The following is a 10096-nucleotide window of genomic DNA, read 5'->3' as shown; positions in this document are numbered from 1 at the left end:
TCACTCTATTTGGCTTGAATCCCCCATTCCTGTCCCTTCTGGCAGGTGCATGGATCTTAAGCTGTCCCCTCTTTGTGACTCAGGGCAGGAGTGGGGGCTACACAAGTCCGGGCCTCCACAGAGGACCTGTTGGCCCAGTTAGTCTCCTGACCCAAACGTCTCCCTCAGTCCACTTTCTGTCATGGCTTCTGGACTCAGCTGTCCTTGGGGACCTGCCTGTGTGGGACAGCCCTTTCAGCCTCGGTCACACTCTCATTCATGCATTCATGCTTGCATGCATTCAGCTGTTGCTCACTGAACATCTCCTCTGTGCCAGGCAGCAGGACCAGGGGATGGGAATATAGGCTGGGCAAGACAGGTTGGACTCTGCCCCATGGCACCTTTGGTCTCTCCAAGGAGGCAGACATGTTAATGACTCTGGCCACACAATTTTGCCATGGCTGTGGGCACTTAGGGGTGTTTAACCCAGTCCTGGGAGGAAAGATGTCCAAGCTGCAGTGAATGTGGTACAGGTAACGGGGACAGGGTGTGTGTCAGGAACTGAAAGGGCTTCCCTCTGGCTGGAGGGCAGCATGAGGGCACTGAGTGGGGAGAGTGGGGCCAGATCAGGGAGGACTGTGGGGCTGCTGGGTAGAAAATGAACTGGCACTGGTGACTGGGAGGCCAGGGAGGAGGTGGCCAGGGCTGCATCTGTGCATCCAGAGAGGAGTGGATAGATGTGAGGGATATTTAGGAGGAGAACCGATGGGGCTTGCTGCCCTGGTTGGGTGTAAGGGATGGGGTAGGAGGAGGCTGTCAGAGAGGGGCCTTGGGAGTGGTGTTGGGCTCTGAGATGTCCCCACAGGCTGGGACTAGGATGAGACAAGGGAAGTGCCTGGGGTGAAAAATTGGGGGAATTCACTACCAGCCTTGTGTTCCCCCTTGTGCCTCTCTCAGGTGTCCTGAAATTTCTCGCTAAGAAAGACACATCTTGGAAAGTGGAAGCCACCCCCGGAGATGGGACAATGGGGGCATAGTTCTCAGCAGGGTGTGCCCCCTGGGCCCTTCAACCCCTACCTGGGAGATGCTGTCTTCTCTGTACCTTCCAGCACCTGGCTGGGGCCAGGATTGACACCTTAGGGCCTCATTTGCTCCTGATGGGTACTCTCTTTCCATTCAGGTGTCCAAATGACAGGAAAGGTGCCCATTCAGCTTCCCCTGTCATGCCTCCCATGACAGGGGGCTCCTGCCATCTGGGCAGCCCAGTCCTTTGGTTGGGACCATTATAAAAATGTTGTATCATGAGCCCAAATCTGTCTTCTTCCAACAGTTGACTCAGCCCTGCCTCCTACCCTCCCCTACTACCCAGGCAAGTCTGCCAATCCCCTTTCCCCGACCAGCTTCACCTCTCAGAGTCTCAGTGTCCCCACCTGCAAAGAGGGAAACAGTAATAGCTACCCCCTTCTAGGATTGGTGTGAGGATTAAATGACATGTGTATAAACCTCATGGCATATGCTAACTTTTCTATTTTATTTTTCAGAGACAGGGTCTAACTGTGTCGCCCAGGCTGGAGTGCAGTGGCGTGATCATGGTTCCCTGCAGCCTTGACCTCCTGGGCTCAAGTGATCCTCCCACCTTAGCCTCCCAAATAGCTGGGACTACAGGTGTACGCATGTCACCATGCCCAGCTAATTTAAAAAAATTTTTTGTAGAGATGGGGGTCTTACCATGTTGCCTAGGCTGGCCTCAAACTCCTGGGCTCAAACAGTCTTCCTACCTTGCCTCAAACTCCTGGACTCAACAGTCCTCCTACCTTGGCTTCCCAAAGTGCTGGGATTACAGGTATGAGCCACCACACCTGGCCACATGCTAATTTCTTAGTAACTGGTTCCTAACCCATAGTAAGGATGAATAGCTGCAGAGGTGGACACTGTGCTCCTTCTGGCTTGGGCTGCCCAGTGGTACAGTCTTGTACCACTGGTACATCAATGGTACCCATCTGTTGGCCCCAGGTAGCTGACCCTGCCACCACCCCACTCACATCCAGTGTAGATGCAGAGCTAATCGCAGAGAACAATGTCCATGGGGAAGAAGTGACATTTTCTTGGGATGGCAAAGCCACGATGATATGCAGGGTCTGCCCTGCTGGTTATTGAATCAGTTCTCTGCTCAGCCCCAGCACCTCCCCTCTGGTCCCCCTGCTCCTCAAGTCTCTCTTTCAGGGGCACCAGTGGACCTGCCATGCCTGTGAAGCGGCCCTGGTGGTGGGAGTCCCTCCTGAGCCTGAGGGCCCCGCTGAGCCCCAGATCCCTTGGAGGGTAGCAGACCCTTTAGAAACACATCATTGTCTGGGGTGCCCATACTTTTCCCACAAGGCTGCAGGGTGTTTAGGCTGGGGCGAGGGGCTTGCAGGAACCCCTGGCTTCCCTCAAAGATCAGAAGAACCACCCAAGAAAGGACAAAGCCATCCCGCTGCCTTTTCCTGTGCGGTCCCATCCCAGAGCCTCTGTCTGCAGCAACAAAACTGGCTTCTACAGCGCTCTCTGCTTCTTCTGTTTCCCTGTTGAAAACCAGTGCTTGTCTCAAGGAGGAATTCTTTAGATTGAAAGGACAGTGGTGACCATCCTTCCCAAGCCCTGGTCACGGGGGACCACCAGGTTCCTGTTGGAGGACAGAGGGCACCACAGGGGAAGGCAACAACAGGGGCAAAGGAATGCTCAGAGCATGGGCAGGGCAGCCATTCAGGCAATACCGTGTCATGTGGGTGGGCAGGGGCGATGGGTGGGAACAGGGTGGGTGGTGGTTGTGGGATTGACAACGAGCTGGCGTTGTGCAGAGCAGGCCTTACCTCCTTCTCACCCCAACTGAGGGAGGGTTGACTGTTTCTACACACCCCCTTGTTTTTCACACCCGGGACTTGGCCCTAAGGCACTTTCCCAAAGGCACACAGCTGGTGGGGCCTGAGGGAGGATGATGGAGGTGTGGACCCCCTCACACCCCTGTTGAGTCCTGCTGGCAAGGCTCCTCCCTATGGGGGCACCAGGAGAGAAACAACTGTGAGGCTCAGTTTGTTTGGTTTGGAGGCCTAATACCTTGAGGCCCTGTGCCTCCAGGAGGTCTGGCTCTGCCACTGGCTCACTGTGGGTGTGACCGGGGCCTAGCTTTGCTCTATGCCTCAGTTTCCTCAGTTGCACAAAAGAGTTAAGTTCTGGGTTGGCTCATGCTTTTTTGCCTCCCAGAGCAATGGCGCACCCGGGGAGAGGGGTCATCCGCAGTTGCGGTCACAGATGGGAAAATGAGGCCCAGAGACGGGACAGTTCACTCTGGGGCCAGCAGACTCAGTTCTGAGCATGAGGCCAGCAGCCAGGAGAGGAGGCTGCAGGGGCAAATACCAACAAAGCCTAGCCTTTTTGCATCTCCAGTTTTCTTTAACCTGCCCTCCAGCCCTCCTTTGCCTGAGTTCACAACTCAACCCCAGCTGAGTATATCCTGATGCAAGGCCCCCTTCCCTCCACCCAGCAATTATGGCTGGTCACAAAAGCTGGACCATGACCAGACAAAGGGACAGGGATGAAAGTGCTGGTTGTCATGGCAACCTGGTGGGGTTGCTGGGACCCAGGGGAGGGGCCTGGCTGTGTGCCTGAGCCCAGGCATCAGGACGAGACCTCTGAGCATGAGCCAGGGCAGCCTGGCGGCCCACAGGGACCCCCCTCCTGCTCTGGGCCCGCCAAAGCCAGGCATACAATGGCAACCTCAGCCCCTCCATGGGCAGCACCTGCTCCCTGGGCCTCCCCCAGTGGCCCCATTATCCTGCACCTGCTGACCACCGTCCCCCCCCACCTGCTTGCCAGCCCAAGCTCCCTCCCCAGGGCAGGCCCTGCCCATCCTCAGGCCCACCTGCCTTCTCTGAGAGCCAGCCAAGAGGGCTGGGGAACCAGGAGGGATAGCAGGGAAGGCCCTGGGCAGGGACCGAGGGTCCAGCTGCCAAGCCAGCTCTGCCTGGCCAGCAGTGTGTGTGCCTGCAACAAGGCTTTGCTCCAGGACCTCAGTCTGCTCACCTGAAAACTGGGAGCAGCCAATCCTGCCTTCAGGGTCTGCAAGGGCCAGTTTCTCTCTGCTTGGAGGGAGGGCTGAGGCCAGGTTGGGAAGAGAACAGAGATGGGGGTATCTTGGGTCAATACTCTCAGGGCCGCATCTGTTGGACCACGTGGAGACCTGAGCCCTTTCTGTACACTTCAGAGTCACTGCTTAGGTTTGGAGATGACATTTTCCAGAGGCCTCCAAGGATACAGAGGAAGTGGGCAGGAGACCCAGTATTGCCACGCTCTTTTTTTTTTTTTTTGAGATGGAGTCTCTCTCTGTCACCCAAGCTGGAGCACAGTGGCACGATCTCGGCTCACTGGAACCTCTGTCTCCTGGGTTCAGGCAGTTCTCCTGCCTCAGCCTCCCATGTAGCTGGGACTACAGGCATGCGCCACCACGTCTGGCTAATTTTCGTATTTGTTTTGTTTTGTTTTGTTTTGTTTTTTGAGACGGAGTCTTGCTCTGTCGCCCAGGCTGGAGTGCAGTGGTGCGATCTCGGCTCACTGCAAGCTCCATCTCCCAGGTTCACGCCATTCTCCTGCCTCAGCCTCCCAAGTAGCTGGGACTACAGGCGCCCACCACCACACCTGGCTAATTTTTTGTATTTTTAGTAGAGATGGGGTTTTACTGCGTTAGCCAGGATGGTCTCGATCTCCAGACCTCGTGATCTGCCCACCTCAGCCTCCGAAAGTGCTGGGATTACAGGTGTGAGCCACCACGCCCAGCCTAATTTTTGTATTTTTTAGTAGAGACAGGGTTTCACCATGTTGCCCACTGGTCTTGAACTCCCAAACTCAAATGATCCGCCCACCTCGGCCTCCCAAAGTGCTGGGATTACAGGCATGAGCCACCACGCCCAGCCAGTGCCAGGCTCTTGAGTACTGGGGAAAGAGAAAGACAGTGGGGTGGGTACTCTCCAGGAGGAGAGTGCTCCACAGGGGGCAGCTGGAGGATGGCTGGGGGCCCTGGTGATGGACAGTCCAGTTCTTCCATAAACAGGGAAACTGAGACTCTAGCAACTATCAGTGTCTGGCGCAAAAGGTAGGCCTGCCTGCCAGCTCCCTGATGCCCCACCTCAGGATGGTGGAGTGGAGGAGGGACAAGGAGTGAGAGGAGTGTGAGGCCAGGCAGATGCCCCTCCTCCTCCTGTAAAGGGAAGTGGGATTCTCATGGCAATAGGTCTTTGTCTCATGGTTTTTTCCTTGCGGCTCCCTATATCCTGCAGGACAGCCCCAGGTTCCCGTCCCACGCTGCCATGACTTTGGGTGAGTCCCCTCCCTTCTTGCCACCTCAGTTTGCAGACCCAGAGTGTGGGAGTGGATTGCCAAGGAAGTTGTCAGCTCTAACTGCCACCCTAGCTGTTTGAATGTCCCTAGGCCAAAGCAGGCAGGCCATTTGCAAGGGGTGATGGGGAGGAGGGCTGCCCCACCTCTTTGGGAGTGAGGGATTCCATCTCTTTGGAACAAACCCTTCCTTACTGACCTGCTGGGAGTTTTTTACACACTCGCTCCTGGAGGTCTGGCAAGGGCAGTGCTTTTGCCAGGAATGGAAGTATTCGGGGCAGGAAAAGTCTTGGTGTCCCTCACACCACTCTGTACTGATGACCCCACCATGACACTGGGTAAGGTTTCTGTTCCTCATTGTGCAGAAGAAAAACTGAGGCCTAACAAAGGAAGGGACTTGCCCGGTGAGTCATCAGAAGAATTCAGGCCTCCTGCCCCGTCCAGAGCCCTTTCTAGGGGTGGATGAAAGGTCAGGCTGGCAGTCTGGTCCCCAAAGTGGCCAGCCTTGGGGGATGAGTGGATGGGAGGGCCCAACTAAGCCTCAGCAAACCCAGGCCCCCTGGAAGGTGGGAGGGGGGCACTTGGTGGGTCACAGGGCCAAGTTGATGAAGTCACCCACTCTGCCAAGATATTACTCAGCTGACGCTCACAAAACTCCTTGAGACTGAGGGAAAATCAGAGGTGCTCAGAGCCTAGTTATAATAAACAGTTTCCTGTGCAGCTCCTGGAGCCCCCCTGGGAAATGTCCTGTGGAAGATGTGTTTGTCTCAGAGCCTGCCATCTGGCGCTTTGGCCCAGGAAGGTGGGGACCAGCAGGCATCCCCACCTCGGGCCGCTGCTCCTGGAGCGCAGAGCCTCAGCATCCTGCACCCTCAGATGGAGGTCAGAGAAAAATAGGCTGGGGGAGAGGAGGTGAGGGTGGGATCATGTGGGGTCATGTGCAACTTGGCTGATGTCAACAGCCACTATCTTTGAGGTGATGGCCCCAATGTGGGTTGCTCTATCTTCCAGTCATTTCTATGGGTCTTTCCTGGACTGACGCATGGGCAGGGCTGCTGAGAAAAGCTGTGCCTCTGCCCCAGCACCCCCTGACCCCATCCATCAAGTCCACCCTCCAGTTGGGAGAAACAGCAGTGACCATCACATGGTAGGGAGTGAGTGGTTCTCTGAGCAGGGTTTCCTGAGAGTGGACCCTTTCAGCTGTGGCCTGTCCGTCTATCCAGCAGCCGCATCCCCTGTGATGTCACTAGCCCACAGCTCAAGCCCAATGTCCTGGTGAGGGACTCAGCAGTGACCATTGTAAGGTCATCTACCAAGTGGTACTGACCATGGTCCTCTGGGGCCCTGAGGAGAGTGTGTGTTCTGTTGTCCAAGGCACTCAGGGAGGGTGTCCTGAGAAGTAGCCCAAGATGGGATGGAAGATCATAGAAAAACAAAGAGGGAAGAGGCTCCGGCAGGGAGGCTGCACAGGAGTAAAGGTGGGCATGGGATTAGGTGGGGGCTGTGATGGATGAAGATTGTCTGTTCATGGGCCAGTGGTCTCCAGTCCTCCAGCCCCCAAGAAACTCCGTTGTACTCCTTGCTTGAGCTCTGGGCTTTCAAGGTCTTGTCTGTCAAGGTGATCATGTGGATCAAAGGAGAATAAATTTTTCTCCATTTTTATTCATCAAAGAAATGATTATGCTGGTCAGAACTGCTGAGGGCACCTGAGCAATGGCAGGGAGGCTTATGTCGGGGAGGCCTGGGGAGGCGGTGAATCCTAGACCTCACCCATTCCCTTCTCTGACACCCCCCGCCCCCGATGCCTGCAACTCACTTTCTTGTGGCATAGCTCAGAGCTCCAGGCCTAGAAAATCAGAGGAAGATCTTGGGGGCCCAAGAGGCAGGCTGGGGGCAGGTGGGGAGTGGGTAGCTCAGCCACTCAGTCTGGATGCCTGTCACCTTCCGTTCTGGCTGGCCGGCCACATGAAGGGCCCATTCTGCTGCCCATTCACAAGGGGCCTTCATCATTGCAGCCAGTGAAGCATTGCTCCCGTCTCAGCCAGCAAGGAGACACAGGGGAGGGGGTGTGCAGACCTGCCATGCCCTCAGACTCCATGCTGGAAAGGCATGGCCCTGGGCCAGGGCATCCTAAGCAGCCCATCTGCCCCAATCCCCCAGCTTCCAGGCCACCAGAGTCCTCAGCAAGGGGCATCTGAGTAAAAGATGGGCAGTGACTCCCCAACTCTTGTAGAAACCTAGTCCTCCCATTTCAACAAGGGTAAGACTGACCTCTCTTCCAGCTTATTCAGGGCAAAAGATGGCCCTCCCATCACAAGAGGGGCAGGAGTCCAGTGGGTTCATGGCTCAGCCCCTCGCTCCTTTCCCAGGGAGCAAGGTAAGTATGGTAGCCTTCAGGACAGGGCAGGAAGACCAAAGCCTGAACCCTTGTGCAGCCATGGGAGAAGACAGCGCATTAGAGGGTAGCCCCTGAGACCCAGGAGAACAGGGACTGACTCACGGTCTCCTTCCAGGGAGGAGAGAGGCAGTCATATCCACAGCCCGCCCTTGAAGAGGGGCGAAGTGGAGCTGGCAAGGCTGCTGGTAAAAGCAGCACCCCCGGCCCCCACCCCTCAAGTCCATTCTCCAGTTGGGAGAAACAGCAGTGACCATCACATGGTAAGCAGTGAGTGGTTCTGTGAGCTGGGCCTCCTGAGAGTGGACCCTTTCAGCTGTGGCCTGTCCATCTGTCCAGCAGCCACAGCCCCTGTGATGTCACCAGCCCACTGTGTTGCTTGGCAACTTTCCAGGATTAGCATTCTGTCCCTCTCATCCCTGACGTCCCACCATAGGCTGATGTTGCCGTGGCAACCCGGATGGATGCTGCAGCTTTTTGGACAGCTGTACCCAGTGTGGGAAGTGCCAGGCAAAAGCAGGGAAGCAGGTGCCTCTCTACAGGCCAAGGGGGGTACCCAGCCTATATGCAGACCTACTGAGCAACCAGACTGCCCTAAACAGGGCTTTGGGGTCCCTGTCCCTTCTAAGAGCTGTGGACACCTTGCCTCCAGTTCCCCTCACACTTTCTTCCTTCTGCAGTGATCACTGAGTACCTGTGTGAATGCCAACAAGAAAAATAAAACCACAGTTTGGATTCAGGAAAGGTTGCACCAGCATCAGGTCTTGAAGGGTGAGTAGGAGTCCGCCAGATGCAGGAGTGGATGGAGACAGGTTCTAGACAGAGGAAGCAGAAGCCTGTGCAAAGGCTGAACCACTGTCTCCAGGCACAGCTTACACCCTGCCTCTAGGTTCCTCATGGCCTGGCCTGTCCGTCTTTCCCACTCAATACACTTTATGGTGGGGATAAGGTCCAATTCAGTTCCAGACACTTAGTGCCCAGCAACAGGCCTGGCACCAAGCCAGCACGACTAAAATGCCAAGTAAATTTCAACATCAGGGCCTATGACCTCCCCTAGTACTAACCGTCTCAGCAAGTCTGTTTCCCCATCTATGAAATGGGGCCAGTTTTGAAAGGCTCTGGGCAGGGGTTCTCAGGTACAGATGGGGTGATGTTTTTCTTTTGGTTCTTTTGGTTTGTAAACCACTTCTTTCCCTTACAGAAAAAATTGGAAGACTGGTACAGTGGACATCTGTGACTTTCAGATTCCCTAATTGTTATATTGCAGCACTTTTGCTTTATCTCCTCTTTCTCTTTTTATCTAGCTATGCTTACCTATATATATAATTTTTGCTGAGCCATTTGAAAGGAAATTGTAGCGGACATTCTGACGTGTTTGTTGAAACACTTCAAGCCACATCAACTAAGGACAGTCTGTCTGATACAACCACAGTAGCATTATCACATCTAAGAAAATTAACAATAATTCAATATTCAGAATAGGGCAGGAGGATCAAAACCTGAACCCATGCCAGGTCCTGAGAGGAGATGAGGGGCATCAGAGGGTGGGCGTCTGAGCCGAGGGGTGTCGGGCGCATCCACTGCCCAGCAGAAGCGGCGGCCTGAGTGGAGTCACCGTGCAATGGGTGGGTGTGGCTTTGTGAGCCAAGCCCCAGGAGAACCAGAACCCACCTTTTCCTCAGTGCCCTGACCAGCTGTCCCGCAGCTGTGGCTTAAATGCCAACTCCCAATTCGTAAATTTCTCCAATTATTCCTCCCCAAATTATTTACCTATGTATATGTATTTAAATCAGGATTTAATCAAAGTTCTCTCGCTGCATTTAGCTGTTTCGCTGCTTACTCTAAAAGGGCACAGGAGGGAAGATGGGTGGGTAATGGAGCCTAGAAGAGTGACGCTCCCTGGTCGGCCCTAATCCTGCCGATCGGGGCACGTGCTGGAACATCCCAGTCCCAGCGTCCTGGGCGGAAGTAACCGAGACCTGGAGTTGGTGGGTAGGTATGGGTTCAGGCTGGGGAGGTTCGCGGACGGAAGCTCCCGCCCTGCGGTGCCGGATGGCCCCGCCCCTTAGCAACGGCCTAGCGTCCCTCCCTAGAGAAGGGGCTAACGCATCCCCGCACTGCTCGGTGGAACCGGTAGGTCGGTGAAACGGCGGGGTTGCGGGGCCAGCGCGGGCAGCGGGACCTCGAAAAGGCGCGGAGGGCGAGTGGACGGGGGTGGGGAATGGGGTCTCCCAGGAGTGCTGGTTGCTGAGCCTTGGCCAGGGGGAAGGAAGGGAGGTGCACTTTATTTTATTATTTTTGAGACGGAGTCTCGCTCTGTCGCCCAGGCTGGAGTGCAATGGCGCGATCTCGGCT

At 55.5% G+C, this 10096-nt stretch overlaps 1 long non-coding RNA gene across 4 annotated transcripts; it reads left to right on the top strand.

The window, feature by feature from the left end:
- Positions 1 to 3300: 3300 nt before the first annotated feature.
- Positions 3301 to 9599, top strand: LOC134761112 (uncharacterized). Of its 4 annotated transcripts, XR_010139349.1 has the most exons (6): positions 3435 to 4768; positions 5289 to 5328; positions 6068 to 7723; positions 7860 to 8004; positions 8422 to 8512; positions 8943 to 9599. It is a non-coding gene; the product is annotated as an uncharacterized LOC134761112 (long non-coding RNA). The 4 variants fall into 4 exon arrangements; XR_010139348.1 differs by having other exon boundaries at positions 3301 to 5328; XR_010139347.1 differs by having other exon boundaries at positions 3435 to 6228.
- The last annotated feature ends 497 nt before the right edge of the window (positions 9600 to 10096 follow it).

This window comes from Pongo abelii, chromosome 2 (assembly GCF_028885655.2).
Source record: "Pongo abelii isolate AG06213 chromosome 2, NHGRI_mPonAbe1-v2.0_pri, whole genome shotgun sequence".
NCBI classification, from domain to species: Eukaryota; Metazoa; Chordata; class Mammalia; order Primates; family Hominidae; genus Pongo; species Pongo abelii.
The sequence above is the reverse complement of the archived record's forward strand: the minus strand, read 5'-3'. Positions and strand labels throughout refer to the sequence as shown.